Genomic DNA, 20927 nt, shown 5'->3' with positions numbered 1-20927 from the left:
ACACACACATACATACACACACATACATACACACACATACATACACACACACGCATACATACATACACACATACATACACACACATACATACACACACATACATACACACACATACATACACACACATACATACACACACATACATACACACACACGCATACATACATACACACACATACATACACACACACACATACACACACATACATACACACACACATACATACACACACATACATACACACACATACATATACACAATCATCCCCATCATCACTATCTGCAAACTTAGTGCTCTGCCCTTAGCAGCAGGGGCAGAGCTGGGAAGGAATTTTTTTTCTCTTGCCACCTGCAGAGCAGTGATTGGCACGCAGAGAAAAATATCGTATCCTAAGGGCACAAGGTCCTCTAATTGATTAGTCTATAGACAAGAACAAAGTTGACTCTTGACCCAGGGGAACAAAGAAATTATGTGATGAGCCCCTGTTGCTCTGTGGTGGTCTGAGACCTAAGTTACTAAGCACTATGAAGCAAGGTGCCATGATTTATCAGGAACTCCCTCCTCCCCCTTTGCTATGAACACTCCCCCCCCCCCCCAGCATGATCTGGGATTTCTCCAAACCCTCCATGAAATCTCCCACATATCGGGGGTAAAGATGGCTGGTGTCCCCAACAAAGATAGAGAGCAGCCACATTCACATTTCTTCTGAAATGTAGTCTGGGGGTTCCCTATCTGCCTACCGACTGTGGCCATCACTGTAGCCCCCCTCGGCAGTACTCCAGGAAAACAAGAAGTGGCTCTTTCTAAGGAATAACTGAGATCCAGTTATGTTCCTCATAGCACTGAACAACATGGGGAAGAGTGTGGGCTACGGTCACCTCCCCCATACACACATATAGTCTTTTATAGCTTAGACTGGCCTCAAACTCTGTATGGAACCAGAGAGGACCCTGACCTTCTGATACTTGTGTCTAGACCTCTTGAGTGCTGGGGTTACAGGCACGCGCAGCACTCCTGGTTTGTGCAGTGCTGAGGTTTGAACCCAAAGCTGGGTCTGTGCGCCTGCTCAATGGAGCTGTATGTTTTGATGATGACGCTCAAAGGAGAGAGACTCGGTTTGTCAGGCAGAAGACTTTGCAACATATCCACGTCATCAGTATCTTCTCAGAGATATCTGAGGAGTAGAAGTTCAGTCCACATACATTTATTTAATGAGTTCCTCAACTGGATGCGAGAGCTCATGCCTGTAATTGCAATACTCCAGAGACTGAAACAGGAGGATTACCTGGAGTTTGAGGTCAACCTGGCCTCCAAAGTAAGACCTTATTTGAAACAAAAACAACAACAACAACAACAACACATACAGACACACACACACACAGACACAGACANATAGATACACACACAGAGACACAGACAGACATAGACAGACACACACAGACACACACACTTACACTGACACAGACACACACACTGACACAGACAGACAGACAGACAGACAGACAGACACACACACACACACACACAGAGAGAGAGAGAGAGAGAGAAAGAGAGAGAGAGAGAGAGAGAGATCCCACATAAATCTGTTGAGAAAGGCTCATTTCCCCTATGTTCCCATCATAACCTTGCTTCTGAACTACACTCGCAGTACACTTACTGAGACAGTCAAGACGCAGGAGCTCAGTAACCTTTCTTAGTCTTTTTTTTTCTGTGGCTGTCCCTGAGTATCACAGAGAAGATAGGTTATAATGGATAAAAGTTTATTAAAGTCACAATTTTGTAAGGAAGAATGTCCAAGGTTGAAGGATGACACCTGATAAAGGTCTTCTTGCTGTTGGGGACTCTGTAGAGACCTGAGGCAGGGCAGAGCATCACGTGGTGAGTGAGATACAGCACATACCAGCACAGCAAAGAGAGCTCAGATTTACAACAAAGCTACTTTCTCAGTAGCTATTAACCCAGTAGATTATGAATGAACTAATGCATTGTGAGGTTAGAGTCCTGAGAGCCAGTCAATGCCCAGGCCATTGATATAGAACTCTGGAGTCTGTTGAAAGCACATGAGTTCTAAAGGACAAACACTGAAACCACAATAGCACCCCAGTCTCATCCAGGCTTAATGCCTTCACAGAGCCCATAAAGCTCCTCATGGCTTACCCTGTCTCTGGCTGACACTCTGACCCCTTCTGTCCACCTATGAGCAGACAGAGAACCTTGCTGGTCCTAAACCCCTAGCTTTTCCCTCAGGAGTCCTGTTCTTCTACGCACTATCCTGTCTGCCTGCTAGCATCCAGGGCAGGTGGTCCTGGAAGGCCAAGTCTCCCCTTACCCCTCAAAAGAATTTACACACGTGTTTCCCTTCCAGATGCTGAGTGTACAACAGATGACAACTACCTGTGTGACCCCAAGTCTATGAACATTTTTTTATTAAGGAGTAAATGCACAGAACTATCATGGTCTCCATTCAAACGAGAGATTAGTATCTGAAACCACTGTACATAATGATCGGCAAGAGTCACATTCCTTTCTTAGCAGAATGCAGTTTGCAAAGGTCAGAGTTGGCACCTTCCTACACTAAGAATTAAAGAGGCAGCAAGGAGATCTTGTCTCTCCCTCCTATTGGGCAATCTCTCCACCCCCATGTTTGATCCGATTCAGAAAGTTTTAACCATAAAGACTCATTTTTCAGACGAAGATCTTCCTTCTCAATGTGATTTAGTGATGACTTCGTGATCCTTTAGGATGTGGAAGAGAGAAAGGGTCTATGATCCCCTATGAAGAATGGAAACAGGTATTTTAGCAGTTGGATACCATTGTTTGTAGCAGCCTCCACAGTGGCAAAAAGGTGGAAGCAATCCAGATGTCAACCAATAGATAAATACACCCACCAAATACGGTATAGATACACAATGGAGTGTTATGCAGCCATCTAAAGGAATGCAGTATTGATACACGAAATTGTTACGTAAAAGACAGTCAGATTCAAAGACACTATTTGTGTGCTTCCTTTCACATAGAGTATCCAGAAGAGAGAAGCTCATAGACCAGGGTGTGGGAGGGGAGGAATGAAGAGCAACTGCTTAATGTATCTGGGTTCTTCTTGGAGGAGATGAACATATTGGGGACGGATCATGGTCACATGAAATGGGAGTTTACTAAGGACTTCTGAATTGATTGCTTTAAAATAGTTAAATTTATAATATGTTGATGTTTCTCCCCTTCATAATTAAAGTTCTAGATTTTTTTTATAGACACTTTTTTTTTTCATGGTCTTGTTGCATAGCGCACTAACCATCTTTGGGTACTGAGGAGTGGAGTTAGTAAAGAGTTAAGAGAAAAAACTGACAGGTAGCCACTTTTCTTTTCAACTCATTGATCGCTCTATCATCCACAGAAAGGGTATGTGGTGACCAATTTGATGTCAATTGATGATACCAGAAAGAGGTTTAAAGGGGTCCCTATGAACCAGAACAACACAGTACCCACAGATCACCAAAGCAGGACCACATTTCACAGCAACCTCAGCCTGGGGCCACTTTGACATTGCTGTTTATGCATCCTCCTCCGGAACCGGGGCCACTGTGATGGAAGCAGCATCCTTAGACAGGTTTGCCGGATGGAGGAGTCATCACTTTGCTGCAGCACGGTCTCCTTGAGATGACAAGGGAGACAGACATTTGTGGATATGCACACCTGGAGCATCTCTCTATCTAATCTATGGATAATGGAAACAGCCGCTTACAGTGAGCTCCCAGCGCGTGCGGAATTCTGGATAATGTACACGTGACTTACCTGTCTGAAGCTGAAGGTAGTTCTCATCATGGTTTTGAAGTCTTCTGTCTTATACGAGAAGAGTCTGAGGAAGAGAGATAGATTGCAACCGAGTCTCAGATACCACAGGTGCCAGGCAGCGGTGTCTGGATTGACAGCCAGCAAGAAGTGAGCCATGAGTGAGGCCTCTCTGCGAGGAGTCCTCCCATACTCCTCCCCCTTCCTTGCGGAATCCCCAAATGCTTCCCTTTTGCTGTTCCAGGGCACGGTCTCCTCCACCACCTGGCTTCCATGCCTCTGGCACCCAAGTCATATACGTACCCTGGAGCAGAGACTCGGTGAGTTTCCTTAACAGCGTTTTCAGGGTGTTTCCAACACTGGGATATAAATAGGACGAAACAATAGGGTGTCTTTCCTTTGCCTCTGCCATTGTCTGTGCTCTGGGTCAGAAGACACACAGGCAGCCCACGAACCACCTCTGCTTTAGCTCAGAAATCCTGGAGAGACTCACCGAGTGCATGTGAGGGGGCACTGACTCATTCTTTATTACTGACTTCTTGGAGTCATTTGAGTGCTGTTTTTTCTACACCCTGACCCCCACCCCCCCAAACCCCAGAAAATCTAGTAACCATGTATCAGAAAGCCAGGAGCCTCTTGAACAGTTAGTAAATCCAAGATGCTGGGGCCATCCGCCGCAAAGAGGCACCAGTCTGGGAATGGATGGGTGTGGCCTAGGTGGCATGTTCTGTTGAACTCTCACCTTTTCATTTTACAGATGAAGGGACTGAGTCCCCGATGGCAAGGCAACGGTGCCCTACATCTCACCCGGTGGTGGGGTGCAGACTAAGCCCTGGTTAGTCTTCTAGTTCCATCCAGGCCCAAGTCATCTTCCCCAACACCCGTCTCCTGTCACGCTCTTCTTGTGCCACCCTGTTAGCAAGGACACACTGTGACAAAGGTTAGACCCACAGCATGCATAATAAGATTCCCAGAATAACTACCTTGTGTTGTTTTATCTGTTTTCTCAGAGGGTGAAGCAGAAGCCCAGAGAAGTCACTTGGCAAAAGTGTATCAAGACCCACGTCAGGGTTTTGTTTTTGATACACAGCAGATTAGACTTTTCTCATTGGTGTGACAAAAGCAATTTAGGAAAAGATTCATCTTGGCTCCTGAGTTAGCGGGTCGCCCTTCATCTTGGAACGGAAGGCACGGGGGAACAGTGCTAGCTGTGGGGGCTGGAGCTTGAAGCAGCTGGTCACATAGCAGCCCCAGTCAGGATGGAGAGGTGAGGGCTGGCTGAGTACATCCCCCTCCTTCCCATTCAGCCCCAAATCCCAGCCTATGGGACCCTGCCGTCCACATTCACGGTGGATCTTTCTTCTCCAGTTAAATCCAGAGGATACGTGTATCCCTTCACTGCATTCTCAGTCCCATCAACAGAAAGAGCTGCCCTAAGGAGACGGACCCTTTTAGTTTAGAACTTTGGACTTTTCCTGTTAAAAAGAACTTTTAAAATTGCTATTGGTCGGAGCTGGAGAGACAACTCAGCGGTGAGGGGTACACACTGCTCTTGCTGTAGACCTGAGGCCGGGTGCCAGCACTCACACTGGGTTGCTCAGACCCATGTGTAACATTAGCTCTCGCATCCTATGCCTTTCCCTGGACAACTCAGGCATTCGCATTCGTGTGGCAAACTACACGCCAGCACTCACATACACACATAGTTAAAAAATGACATCTTTTAAATATTGTTATTAGTATATTGGTTTAAAATATAGTCTCATCCCAGAAGAACAAGTAAAAAATTCTTTTAGTGGGGCATGGGTCTTCCTCTGGCTGCATTTAAGACACGGGGATGGGGGGTACGGTACCCCAGGTTATTCCACAAAATATCTAGAGTGGAATTTGACAAGGGAGGCTTGTTATTTCTCCCCACACTGACTGGGTCATTTAAGTGTAGTACCTGTTCGATTGAAGAGGAAGTGCTGGTATCACACTGCCTAGCAACCTGTAAATGATTGTTAAATGTTATTTAATAACTACTCTACTAGTTATTAACATGACCTGGCCAGCCCCCAATAATCAAGGCAGAGTCCTATTGACTTTTAAAATCAGCTGTAAAACAATTACTGTGCCCATTTCCCCTAATCTATTTTTCTCTATGCTTGACTGGCTAATTCCTCATTGAGTTCCTAGAATACTTGCTGTGTGAGGCTCACACAGGTTGTTTCTGTTCCATCAATCTGTCTTGGGGGCACATTTCACTCCGCCATGTGCTCCTGGTCCATCTCACCCAATGGCAACCTCCTATTCTCTCTGTCTCCTTCTCCCTCCTTCTCTTCTCCTCCTTCTTCCTCCTTTCTCCTTGTGGTCCCTGTGCCACTTTTATTTAATCAATAGCTTCAAATTGGGGAACATTGTTTACATAGCATTACTTGGTATACATGATGATCTACTCATGGGGACAACCTGATCTTGAGTGCCAATATTTAGCATCTGAATATATAGCGGCACCTGACCAGTCCCTAAAAGATACCCGACTCTAGATAAGGAGCCATCCTTGCTGAGTCTCACTGCCCTCATCACTAGAGAAGGTAATATTATTATTATCTGCCGTACAGAGTTGAGAGACTTAAGCTAATAAATATCACATACAAAGGGCAGAGAGGAGAGCTGGGCATACCTTAGTGTGTGTGTGTGTGTGTGTGTGTGTGTGTGTGTGTGTGTGTGTGTGTGTGCGCTAGCTCTCAGTACACTTTAGGGAGTCAGATGCCCATCAGTAGGACTGTCAATCAAAATCCTGCTCCCACTCTTAGCAAACTTTACTGTGAATAGTTTGCACATGCCTTTTCCAATTCCTCCAGAGGAGTTATATTCTCCATCTTACACGGAGAAGGAGGTGAGGTCACTACTCTAACAACAGGTTGGTGTCTGCAAGCCAATGCCACCTTTAAACATATTCTTCAGTATTTTCCATGTATTTGTGTTTTCTTGGCGGTGGGTTGCTAGCAAAAGGTAAACTGTGTGACTTTAATCAAATGCTCCCAGATACTGTTCTTTAGTAGAGCAACTGAGGACAGCCAGAGTGGCAGGGCTATGCTGTCTATTCCCATGTTGGGAGCTTGTCCTTGTCTGACCTCACATCAGCCTACACTTATGGGACTTGAGGGAGTGGGTTGAGGACAGTGACCAAGTAGAGTTTTTGTGGATTCAAAACCTATTTGCCACAAAAAATATAAACAAATAAAAATAAATTTAAAAAGGTTCAAAATGACCTTGAGCCAAAGCTCTTTGTTCTGCAATGTTCTAGCTCAAGGAATTGACAAATAGCTCCATTTATAAGGGAATATGGAAGCTGGGCAACGAGTTGGATGTTTTCAATACTTCTTACTTGATCTTCATATTACTTGACCTTCATAGCTGTCTTCTATAGCTCTCTTTTCCAGGTAAGGAAATCAAGATTCAGAAATGTGGGAGTCAGGGAGCCAGGTCGAGAAGCAGAGGGAAGCTTGGAGCAAGAGTGGGGTTGAGGTGCATCGAAACCTTGAAGATCTCATTCTGAGATTGGCTGGTGTAGGCTCACTTCCCCACCGGACCCCTGCCCTAGGCCTTCATATCCCAGCCCATGGACCACCTTTGCTTCACCAGAGGCCATGAACCTGAGAAGGGGAAAGGAAGCACCCGGAATTCCTCCATATGCAAATGAGGCATTCCCAGCACCCTGGCCCCAGCCAATGATGTACACTCAGCCCAAAGCCCCTACTCATTTCCCCAATTAAATGAGTCCTCTCATTAAGCCTGTCTGTTCTCATTGCCCTCACTGGCTGCCTGAGGTCTCCACCCCATGGCCCAGCCATTCCTGCCTTGCTCGAATTGGAGCCTGAAAGACAAGAAAGCAGAGTCACTACTTGAGATGCAGTTTTTCCTCAGGGGATCAAGTGCTAGGGGTTTAGTCCTTCTGTGGCTATACGGCTGTGCTACCTGGCTACCCCATATTCACTGGGCTCAATGTGTTGCCTTTCTGTTATGATAAAACACCATAACAAGAAGCAACGTCTTCAAGAAAGAGTATTTTGGCTTACATTTCCAGAGGGATAGGAGTCTATCAGGGCAGGGATGTATAGCAGAAAGCCGAGAGATCCTACCCCAACAACAGACAGCGAACCAGAAGTAGGGCAAGACCATGTGCTCTCAACACCTGCTTCCGGTGATGTATTTCCTCCAGCAAAGCTGGCGTGTCCTACTCATTCTCAGACAGGTCGCTATCAGGGGACCAAGTATTCAAATGCCTGATTCTATAGAGGACATTTTTACATATAAACTACTTTGGGTACCCTCCTACCATAAGGTTTTCCCTAGAGCTGAAGTGATGTCATTATCGTCTTGAGTCTCCAGAACTGTGAGCTAACTAAATCACATTACTTTATAAACTGGCTTACTATTTTGTCATGGCAATGCCCAACAAACAATAGTACAAAGTTAGGGTTCAAATTCCTGCCCTCGGATTCCCCTACGAATTCTTGAGCTTTCGATATGACAGGTTCCACTTGAATGTCCCAAACACTTGTGAGAATAGACGCATTCAAGTCGTTAGTTATGACAACTGGCTTAGTTATACTTACATGTTCTGCAAACAACAAAATCCCACCTAAGTCATGCCTCTCCCATCATGTGAGTCTGAGTTAGGCATTCTCGCTGACTCTACGTCTCTGAGCTGGCTAGAAATACTGCCACCAGTGTTACAAACAAGAATGCACTGATTGGTGAAACCATTTCCAATTATGGCTGTACCTAAGTATCGTCACCGCAAACAAGAAAAGTTAACTTTCCGTTTATGCTTTCAATCCTATAAACATTTATGGAACACATATTTTCCAATAATGTACTGAGAAAGTGTTGGGAGTTCACATGCGCGTGCGCACGTGCACACACACACACAGACAGACAGACACACACACACACATTCACACACACACACATTCACACACACACACACATAGACATACACACACACACACACACACACACACACACACTCACACACTACTCCTTTTCAAGCTGCTTGTGGTTTACATGGACTGGTTTCAGCTCAGATTTGTCCAGATTCAAAGAAAAGACTTCAGTAAGGTCCCGTCCTCAAGTTCAAGAGAACCTCAATCCCCTTTGCTGCTGTTTGTATAGCTTTCTTGAATGGGAAAAACAAAACAAAAACACAACTCTAGGCTTTTTCGAAGGTCTGAGTGATAAACCAGATGCACGGGTATGGAGGGCAGCCTGTCGGTGTGGCAGAGGATAAGCCTGACTGGAAGGAAATGCCCATCTTTGCCCTCCTCAGCGTCCCTCCTGAGCGCTGCACAAGCTCTGCCATGGTGTGACAAGCTCTGTTTTGTTTTGAAGGAGGCTCCTGCTCTGCCAGCCTGAGCCTCGTGAGGACAGAGAAGGCCTGCCATTTTGCACACTTCTGCCTTTTCTGCTGTTTATTTTACTAAGACTCTTAAACCTGTCAGTGAAGCAGTTTCCAGTCCAGTCTCAGTGGCAACAGTCTCCCTTTTAAAGCGATAAGCACTCAAAGTGAGACAGACTGGAAGTCCAACGGACACTGCGAAGTTGCTGAATTCACTGGACTCTTTGAAGATGCCCCATGGGTCAGGCTTTTGATTAGCTCAGGGGTGTTGGGGGAGGGAGGTACAGTTTGAAGATATCACAGACTCTTTAGAAATGACTAGAACTCTGTCAGTGGCGATGATCTTATGCAACCTGAGGTCTGTCGAGAAGCCATTAGACTTGTTTTTTTGTTTGTTTGTTTGTTTGCTGATACAATTATGATTTTATTCACACTGCAGACAGTAAAATACATAGAGGAATCCGTCCTTTTCCAAGGCTCAGGCAGGTGACTGGTCGAAGCTTTATGGAATGATAGAGTAGATCTAAGCGTGCTTCCTACTTACAGAGTAGAACGGTCATGTGACTGTGTACTAGATTATCTTGAGCTGTGGTGTGGTGTGTATATGGGAAAATCCTCCCTAATTAAATAAAAGACGCATGAACCAAAACTCCGTTCCTTCCTGTCTTTGAATATGACCATGGGAGGTATCATGCCAGGACTGTGGAAGCAGCCACATTGTTTCTATGATCAAGAGGAGAGAGGATCACCAGGAAGCCCGCTGACACTTTGTACAGAATGATGGCCTTGTTAAAGACTGCTTGAATTTGATATTCTACTACCTACCGCTGAAAGCACGCTTTATCATCCAACTCGGAAAGCCCTGAGCAGTGGGAAAGGCTTTCTGGTCTACTCTCTACACTATCACTGCTGACACAAAAGTCTCTCACCGTCTTGGCACCCAGATGAAGAAAATGGCAACATAATCTTCATTGGAGATGGGCTACTATTTGATGTCTTTTGGTACCATACACCTTCCCTGCCACCAACCTGAGCTGTCTCTAGGGGCCTGAAGGGATGTTCCTCGACTGCAGTGGTTTGGCCTGCAGTACAGGCTTTGGACACGTTACCAGTTCTTCCTCAAGCCTTTAAGTACGGGTGCTATGACTTGTAGCTGGATTCTCAGTTCCCAGTTCATTGTGCAGAGGTTAAGAAAAACGTGAGTCCTGAGGCAGTGGACCGGCCAAGCTTTCAGATGAAGTCTGAACATCAGGAGCTATGGCTTTGTTGAATAACTGTCTAGAAAAATCCTCAGGTCCCTCTTCTGCTTCTTCACCCACCCTACTCCCCCCAGGCCCCGCACAGTCAGAAGTCATCACCCCGTGCGTCTTCAGTTCCATGTCCCTTCTACTTGGACATCTGCCCAAGGAGAGCAGTGGATGATGGCTTTAAAAAGAAAAAAAGGAACTTGGCCTGGAGAGACAGCTCAGCACTGACTGCTCTTCCAGAGGACCTGAGTTCAATTCCCAGCATCCATATGGTGGCTCACAACCATCTGTAACTCCAGTTGCAAAGGGATCTGACACCCTCTTCTGACCCCTGGGACACAGTACCTATGTGGTGTCCAAGCACACAAGCATACAGCAAGCCCATATATATATATAAAGTAAAAATAATAAAAAATGAAATCCCAAATGAACAATGAATAACATATCTATTTATCTTGAGAAACCGGCCATCGGTTAGACAGATAATACACTAAGAAGGAAATGTAATGTAAACCTGTACTTTACAGGTTTTTGGTCTATGTCACAACTTGGCATACCATTGCCTACTGAGACGTTAGAACCATAGTTTCCAGTCAGCAATCTTAACCTCTACTTGAAGAGATTCTCCCTGCTCCTTATGTATGAAGTTCAACTTCTTAGCCATTCTTAGTCCTTGGCCTAGGGTGGGTGAGAAGAGCTCATCCTTATCCAGTCAGCTCCAGTCAGCTCCAGTCAGCTCCAGTCAGCTCCAGTCAGCTCCAGTCCTGCGGATGCAGGCGGTGCAGAAGCTCTCTGAGATACACTGTTCCGGACCAAAAGCCAGAACCCACATCCTCAAAAGCAACCTTTGCCTTCTTCACAGCGCAAGCAGCCTTCTTTAAAAGAAACGCAGGGAAGGAAGGAGGGAAGGAGGGAGGAGAGGAGGGAGGGAGGGGGCGGGTTTAAGTAGTTCATACAGAAATTTTGGCCAAAGCTCTCAGCAGAAACCATTAAGGTTTTCATTTTTGCTGCTTTTAGATCGTGAAATTTTAAGTAAAGGTTCAAAACCAGACCTCACATCCCTCGTGGAAGAGCTGCTACAGCTCCTGAATGCTGTGTGGGAACTACACAGAGCTTCACAGGGCCCGTTGCTCCGAACTAAGGCTTCCTAACTTCTGCGCTGGGTTTCCCAGCCTCTCCCAGCACCTACTGGGCCTGGCCCCAGGGACCTCCTCTCTGCAGATAAGGAGGCTGCCTTATCTGGTCCTTACAAGGTCTCCTTTCCAGTGAAAACCACTCAGAAATTGGTTGCAGACCAGGGACTAGATTAGAGGCCAGGGCCAGGGCCAGCACCTCTAAGTAAACAGAAGGGTCACATGATTTATCGGGTGATGAGTGTTTGCTGGAAGGCGTGTGGTGTGAGGTTACCCTCCAGTCAGAGAGAGAGAGAGAGAGAGAGAGAGAGAGAGAGAGGAGGGGGGGAGAAAACAAAACCTTCCACTTGCTTTTGTTTTTGAGGGAACCTCCTCTCCAGGGGAGTGTGTGTGTGTGTGTGTGTGGGAGCTCTGCCCAGTGTCTGTGGACCGAGAGCGGTGGTGGTGGTGGTGGTGGTGGTGGTGGTGGAGGCTTTGATGGAGGGGAAGGGCTGAACTGGACAAGCAGTCTGGGAATGCAGGGGTCTGTCATCAGGAAGCGGTCTCCTTCGAGAGGCCACTTTCCAGATGTTTCCCAGTCTTTTTGGATGGTCTTATTTCCCAGGTTTTTCCCTTGGCTGGGTTTTCTGCTGGTGATACCCCACCCCCAACATTTGATTGACAGCTGATGATAAAGCCTTTATTTGAAGAAAAAAAAAAAGAACCTACTTGCCCAAGGCTTTCGAAATAATAGGTGGGAGCAGAAATGGACGGCAGGAATGAGATTGGAGAACAGCTATAGGGCCTCCAGAAGAACTTGGAGAAGACTGTGTGGGTCTCCAGTGGGTGAACTATTAAATTCACGACTGCATTTCTAGAATTCCATGCACTGAATACCCACTCTTAGGAGTACCAAGAGTTGGTGAATTTTCTTAACATTAAAATAGCTTCTTTAATTCAGACACAGAACACTGACATCCTAGTCTATGACTGGGCCAAAGATGTGAGGGACACACAGTCCACAGACTTAAAAAATGCAAATGGTTCCTGAACCCGTGTGAAGATGATGAACTAAACTCTGTTAAGCCAACTTAAAATTACTTTTTAAAGATAGTTGCTTCACTCCCAAGAGAAAGGTCAAAGCTACTGGATTACTTCTAGGAATGTAACGAAAAGAGCTTCAGGGTTGTGATCCTGTCCTGGGTTTCAATCTGTGGTGGCCATACAGTATGTTTCATTTGTGAAGATGGTTTTTTTTTTAACTATATGCAAATGAACAATAGGCTTTTCTTAAAATGTTTCTATTAATTATTTAACATATATATTGAAGTTATATTTTGGCTTATAATAGTGATAAAGATAAAGATAAAATGAGAAAATATATATACATATACATATATGCATACATGCATGCATAATACATACATAAGACAGAGAGTAGAGAATTGGCAGTCTCATGCATGAAGAAGGATATAAATGGCACAATTTCTATGGAGAGCAATCTTTGTCAGCCCAGAAAGTTGATAGAGCTAATGTGCTCATTAAAATATTATTATATCTTATTTTGTGTGTGTGATTGTGTGTGTGTTGTGTGTGTGTGTGTGCCTGTAGGTCGTGAAACTTGGCACTAAGTACTTGTATGCACTGGGCCATCTCACTGGCTCTAGAACAGTCATTAAAAGAGACGGACCTAGTAAACCACAGTATATATAAACCAGAATGCTGCCCAGCTACAAAGGGAGACTGGAAACTCAAGAGTTTGATGGCAATAGAAAAACCTCCAAATTATATTTCTATTCAAATGGAAAGGCAAGGCACAGAAAAACCTGCGAGAATACACAGGATTCTGTCAAACCAGTTGTCGGAAACAACTTTCCAGAGGGAAGTCAATACATCCAAGACAAGGATTTTTGCTGTTTTATTTTCTGTGATTTTTGAATTCTGAATCACATGACAGTACATTCTAATCAGTTAAAAGCACTTAAAATTGTAAGACTTTTCTGTACCTCTCTCTCTCTCTCTCTCTCTCTCTCTCTCTCTCTCTCTCTCTCTCTCTCTCTCATACAAGTTTAACAATAGACTATGGCCATCAAGTTAGCTACTTCTGTGGTGAGCAGAGACAGTTCTACATTAGGTCTCTACATCAGGCGGACACATCCTAATATCAGAATTGGGAAAACCACAGCCACGTAGAAGGGAGAAAACCAGCTCCGGGCTTACTTTGTTGACTACTCACAAATCAGTCCCTTGATCGTGAGTTACCATCACCCACCAATTACTGAGAAACTTTTTTGCCCATTCAGTATCATTTGCTGAATAGCTGTATCATTCGTTAGCTATGGGTCTACTGTGACCACTGTATCATTTTCTGCCCTTTCCAGCTGCTCCTGAATGATCTCTTGTTTCCTCATTGCTGGGCAGTCAGTCGGTTTATCCTCCCCTCCGCTGTGCTATCGCTTGCATCTCTCTAATGAGTCTCATCCTGTGTTTGACAGACAGTTTCTGTTTTGACAAGGTAAAATTGATCTGTGAATTATACTCATGCAAAACATCTACACACACACACACACACACACACACACACACACACACACACACACAGCCCACTACAGAGAAAGATTCAAGTGTTGTCCACTTCCTTGCAGATAATAACTTAGGAAGCAGTTTTAATGGGCAGATGAATTCTAAATGGAGGTCTCTGTTTAAACTTCACAATCCATAAATAGAAGCCAAGTGCAGACATCCTGTCTTTTGACCTGACTTTTGCCACTGGAGGCATTTAGGAGTACACTAGTATCTGTTTGCTCTTCTGTCAATGAGACTGGGTTGGTGTACCCCCATCCCTGGGACCCTACGGAAAACCCTGACCAAGCCTTTGGAGCTCACTGGCTTTCGGTAGGACCCGGTTGGATTCTGAATTCAACGACTCCAAACCAGATGTTTCATGTGAGCTCGGCTAAGGAGATAGATAGCTTGAGCATATGAAGTTGCATTTTCAATCTTCATCTCATAGACTTAAATAGATTTTGGAAAAAAAAAAAAAAAAAAGAAAGACAAAGACTGTAGAAATATTTAGATTTCCTATCAGTAACATGCAGCTCAAAGAAAGCATGATAATAATCCAAGGTCGTCTGGGAACATCCGTCCTGTGGTGCTGCTATGCTAACTGCTGGGACTGAGGGAGAGCCACTGTTGGGACTGTTATTGAGGTACCGTTCAGCATAGAAAGGACACACTTCTGCTCACCTGCCACGGCTCAAAGCCTGAGTCCCAAAGTTAAAGAGGTTTAAGCCTTCTTTGAGAAGGAAAATGGCACTGGAAATCCTGTTGCTTAAGAGATCAGAAGCCCTGAAAACTGACTGTGCGTGGGAGCCAATTTATGTACCTTTAGTTATATTTCCAAAAAGGGTCTCAGACCACCTTCCCTCAGAGTTAAGAACCAATGATTTAAGCCCAAACTTCTTATTTTGCAGAAGAAAAGAACATGCAAGCCAAATCTTTAAACAATTTGCCAAAACCCCAAACAATATCCCTCACTTGCCAGAACACCCTTTAATTGAGAGCAGGGCCGGTTCCTGCCAGTACTGGGGAGAGACCCTACTCGCAGGCACTGCAAAAGGCTCCAGCCCCTGCTTCGCCAGCTCTCTCTATCCAAATTAAATTTACAGAGGAAGAAGCGAGGTCATGGGAAGGGTCCTTGCTTCCTGGAGGTTTCAAATCCCAAATGGAGGCTGGAAACTGGTAAAGGATCCTCCTTGGGAACTTCTGAAAAAAAATAACTCATTTGAAAGTATCCCGATGCCAAGAAAAACGTGACCCTGTCCCTCGCTGTGGGCTCTCCCCGCAGCTCTTTTTCCTCCTGGCAGGTAACCTGGGCTTCCATGGTATTCTTTCAGCTTCCTCGGACCTCCAGCTGAGCTTCCGGTGGGGAGGAGGGATACAAAAGGCATTATCCTGGAAGGACTGGTTTTGCCATCTCTTTTCAGAATGCTGCTTCCTCTTTGGAAGACCACGTGTGTGTTTTCCTTGTTTTCCTTAATTCGGTTTCCGGTCCCCATCCTGCTGTCACCTCATCTTTACCAGCGCCCCCCCTTCCAGCCCAAGCTGGCAAATCACTCAGCTTCTCGACCAGCTACACCAGTGTTTCCTTTCTGCCTTAAAAAAAAAGAATTTCCTCTTCTGACTCCTCCAGCTTAAGGACCCCTCCTCTCCTTTGTCCAAGTGCCACAGACAGTAGGACTCATGAGAAGACAATTTAACAGCTCCCTCAAGCCTTTCTTTGGGCTTCATTCACTAGCCTCTCATTTGTGACCTGTTTCTCCCATTTCCTGTTTTCTAGGGTGCATTCGTGTTCACTGTAACATAGACTCAAATAGCCAGGTATTAAAGGGACAATACATAGACGCTCTTGAATATCAGGATAGAAGAAATTGTATAGAGAACTATGAGATCGTAGGAAGGCAGAAACACAAGAAGAGCTACTGTGAGGTTTGTGTTTCAAAGAATTTAGAACTTCTAAAAGAGTGTACGAATCACAAAGTGTAGCTATGTCTTGAAGTGTCAGAGGAAATACCTGTTTTTATTGAACTAGTGCCCGGCAAATTCGTGTGCACAATGTCGCCTCTCATCCCCATGTGAGGCCCAGGTGAACGGCCACGCACACGATTCCGCCCTCATCCCCACAAGGAGCCTTACAGGACAACAACGCCAATAGGAAGCAGACAAGCAGACAGGGACGTGACTGTGGAGACAAGTCTCAGGCAACTAAAATAAAAGTCTCCTCCTTTTGCCCATTTGAAAAGGACCATGCAGCTCTGGGAACCACAGGCTGGAGCCCCCTCAGGTAAAAACCCTAACAAAGAGGTTTCACCTGCTGTGTTCATGAGGCTGTCTGAGAGATCCCTGTGGCTCAAACACCCAGTCAGGTCCAGAAATTCAAAGTCAGAACCAGAAGTCCAAGGCGAGGCCCAGTGCATACCAATTTGAGGAACGTACACACTGCTTCATACTGGTTTTTCTGTCTCCTTCTATATTCCTAAACAATCTCTAGCCTGTTTCTTTTCTTTTCTCTTTGTCTGTTTTGTTTTTTGAGATGGGGTTTCTCTGTGTAACCCTGGTTGCCCTGGAACTCATGCTGTAGACCAGGCTGGCCTCCAACTCAAGAGCTCTGCCTGCCTCTGCCTCCTGACTGCTGGACTTAAAGGCACATGCCATCACCACCTAGCTCAACCATTTCTCTAAATAGCTGAATATCTTGATTCTCTAAGGATTTTCCCATTTTTGCTCCCCCCTCCAAAAAAGATGCAATTGGGAAGGAAAAGCTTTGTGTGTGTGTGTGTCACCCCTATTGAGTGTGGGTAGATTATTATTATTATTTTTGAAAGCGTCAACATTGACTCTTCTGGGTCTCTCCAATCACATGGTGAGGAAGGGAATGGGAAAAATTATGGGCCTTCAATCCTGGACTGTGTTTGGAGAGCTTGGGCGTGTGTCTTAGCTAAGCTGTCTATAGCTGTAACGAAACATCATGACCAAGAAGCAAGTTGGGGAGGAAAGGGTTTATTCAGCCTACACCTCCACATTGCTGTTCATCACCAAAGGATGCAGGACTGGGACTCAGCAGAGCAGGAACCTGGAGGCAGGAGCTGATGTGGAGGCCACGGAGGGGTGCTGCTTACTGGCTTGCTTCCCCGTGGCTTGTACAATCTGCTTTCTAGTAGAACCCAGGACCATCAGCCCAGGGATGGCACCACCTACAATAGGCTGGGCCCTCATTGATCACTAAATGAGAAAACACCTTACAGCTGGACTTTATGGAGGTACTTCTTCAACTGAGGGTTCTTCCTCTCTAATGACTCTAGTTTGTGTCAAGTTGACACAAAGCCAGTCAGTAGAGGGTGGAAGGGAACAGGCAGAAAGGAATTGCTTTAGTGGGTGTTAGCCAAGGTTTCCCCTGGGAAACACCTTATGACTCTCCCTCCCCTCCTGGTACTCAGGTGTCCTCTACACTCAATTAGCACATGAATCTTCTCATTCCTACTAAAACAACCATGTGCCCTTGTGCCCCGTGCACTGCACCCTTCACACAGAATGTCAGAATAGAATGAACTTTGTTGGAGACATTATTAAGTGAAAATGGTATAAAGAGAGGAAAATAATTTCTCAAAGCCAGTAAAGTGGCACAGGAGACTGGCTTGATGGGGTTGGCTATCTGTGAGATGCCAGGATCCCTTCTAATCCAACACATCGGGTTTCAGTTCCTCCTTAGTAGTGGGCATTCTTTAGCATCCACTCTTTAGAACTATTGATCAATGCCAACCCTATGCGCACGCCTGTGCCCTTAGTAGGACATAAGAGTCAAGCTTTTTCTCAAATTCATTCATGCACCAAGTCCCCAGCCCTGCCCCACCTTCATCTTGGCCCAGAATATCTGGAGAATGTGTGGTCATCACCCTGAGAGCTAACCAATGTCCCAGTCATTTCAACAGACAGCAAAGTCCACAGTCCATAAACTTTCATGTGGTTTCCTTCAGCATCAAGTCCACACCGGGGGGGGGGGGGGGGAGGGGAATTCCAGCCTTAGGCACCCCATGAACTCACTCACAAAAACAGCCCCTCCCTAAGCCAGGCCACTGGAAAGAGACTATATTGGTCCTACAGTATCTATTTGTGTCTAAACATAGACATGAATGAGAACCGAAACCTTGAGGCTGATAACAATACTCTGGATGATTCTTTTCAAGACATTATCGGCAGGAAAATCTAATGGACTGCTCATTTGGGGTGAGGAGTGGGGCAGGAAGGGAGGCAGGTGTATCTGGGAGTGCCAGAGGTTTGAGAAAGCAGGCAAGACGTAAAGCCAGTGACATCATTTGACTCTTACTCTGTTCTGAAGGGTGAGAAGACCCTGGTTGACTTCTAATAAGGTCTGTTTTCATTATGAAAGGAAATCTTTCAGGGGGAATATTTTTTTATACATTTGGTCAAACCTGGGTAATTCGAAAACTTGAGGTATTTCAGTGAGTTTTGAGAATACATAGGTAGAGACTGTATTAAAATAGAAGACCTAAGCCTTGAGCTAAGGGTCACTCAGGAACAAGTGGGGAAAGGGAGATATTTCCCTTTCTTTTTTGGTTACCTGTTCATTTTTGGTGTTGACCTGAGTCATCCTTGGTGAGTAGATGAGCCTTGTTAATTGCAGAGACTGCTACATAAGGAAGCCATTCTCATACTCTGAGGCTCATAAAATCAAGAATTGGGGAAGAGGCTGGGTGGTAGCGGTGCACACTTCTAATCCCAGCATTTGGGAGGCAGAGGCAGGCAGATATCTTGGGTCAGTCTGATCTACAGAGAGTTCAAGGACAGCAGAGGCTACACAGAAAAACATTGGGAAAACAAACAAACAAAAGAAACGAGGAAGAAAAAGCATTAGCTGCAGCTACAACCTTATCTGTTTCTTTCTACCTCTTGTCCCAGTGAGAGAGTCATGGGAGGCTCTGAGCAAACTGGTGGGCCCATGTTTTCCAAAGGCACCCAGAAAGCAATAACCACAGATATCCCATGAGAACACTGGATGGTTGCACGTGCCCTGTGAATGAAATGGGGTTGGCTGACTACTACAATAGGAGCCTACGAACTGTTCCTCCACACGTACAATTTTAGATGCTTGATCCCCAGCCAGCAGTGCTATTTTGGGAGGTTCCATAAACTTTGGGAGATAAAATCTAGTTGTCGGAATTAGGTCACGAAGAACAGGTCCTTGTGATCTGGCTGCCTCCTAGGTTATCCTGCTTCCTGATCAGCCATGACATGAAAGGCTATCCTCAGTCATATGTTCCTTCTGCGCGGATGTGCGTGGCACATGGGGACAACTTCCCGTGCGCTGAGCCATCTGAATCATTGGTCCATACAGATCTTTCTGGTTTCTGTCAAGTATTTTGGTCACAGTGATGGAAGAGTTGATTTTACAAAGTAAAGCCCCATATAGGGCTAGACCAGAGGATGAGTGTGGCTACAAATTATGTCACTGAGAAAATGAGTACTTCGTTCTAGATGCCACTCCTCTCTTTCAAAGTACAACTGATGGATGTACTTTGGAAGGTACACTCTAATACTAAGGGTCTGATTAATCAGAGAGGTCCCCAGGTGGCAGGGCATTTAATGCTGGAGGCGATGTCATTTGTACGGTAAGATTTCTGGACTGTAATGATTTGGAAAACAATTGAACACTGGTTTGACTGTTGGAGTTATTATTGCGATTAGTCATCATCAATCCTTGCTGATTCACCCCAATGGATAAAAATACACAATAATTGTGACTGTTGCTGATTAGGAGTTCTTAAAATGAGCTTTTGCTGCTGGACCAGCCTACTTTTAAAACTCAATAGTACGTCCCATCACTCCAGGATTCTTTCAGGGGAACTTTAAACAACATATGATCCAGGGACTTTAGGATAGACACACCATCTTTGTTTGTCCTTTGTACCCTCTATCTTAACCTTTATTTTTAAAAGTTATACTGGAGAAGATACGAACCTGCTGAGTGTTTGTGATGGAGGCAAGGGACTCCTTGTTTTCATTCATTAGAAGAAAGGAGGCGGCCTTGGAATCCTGTGCAAAAAGGTGAAGTTGCTCTTGAACTCGTGCTGTTTCCTGGGCCAGGGAAATGGCACAACTCCAAGTACACTAAACACCCCAAAAAGGATGCCAGGCAAAAGTAGGTGATGATGACCCATGAGGAATTTTCAGCACTGAGATGCAGAATGGCAAAGGGCACCGAGGTTATATCCATCCTTGATAGCAAAATCAGGTCTAGAGCTGACACTTCCTGTATTGATCCGCTGAGGCTTCCATACAAAATACGACACGGGTGGGTTGACTTAAATAATGGAATTTATATCTTATAGAACTGGAGTCTGGAAGACCACAATGTCAGTAAGATCAGTGAGGTGTCTTCTCTTGGCCTCTACATGCTCAGCTGATCACTGTGATTTTATTGGTCTTTCTTCTCTGTGTGTCTACCCATGATTGATCTCATTTTATAAGGTACCTGTCAAGTTTCTTAAGGGTCCCACTTAGATTGAGTTGAGTCCAGAGGTTCCATCTCCAAACAGAGCCAAACCCACCCAGTGTGAAGAACACTTGACTTTGTAGGGAATGGGATTCAGTATGTTACATTCCCAGGCTTCCCATCCAAGGGTCTCCCTATAACAGCACATGACATGCAAGGAATATTTGGAGGTATTTAATAATAGGCAATGAAAAGATTAGATATTGTCCCATCTTCTTATTTTAATCATTTTTTGTAAGACCTCTTGAGGGGCCATTTTTTGGCATCTTCTATAATTCAGAGTCTTCAGTATTTGTATCAGATGCTCTAGCCTGGAAGAGA

This window comes from Mus pahari, chromosome 11 (assembly GCF_900095145.1).
Source record: "Mus pahari chromosome 11, PAHARI_EIJ_v1.1, whole genome shotgun sequence".
NCBI lineage: Eukaryota > Metazoa > Chordata > Mammalia > Rodentia > Muridae > Mus > Mus pahari.
This window is presented reverse-complemented; position numbering follows the sequence as displayed.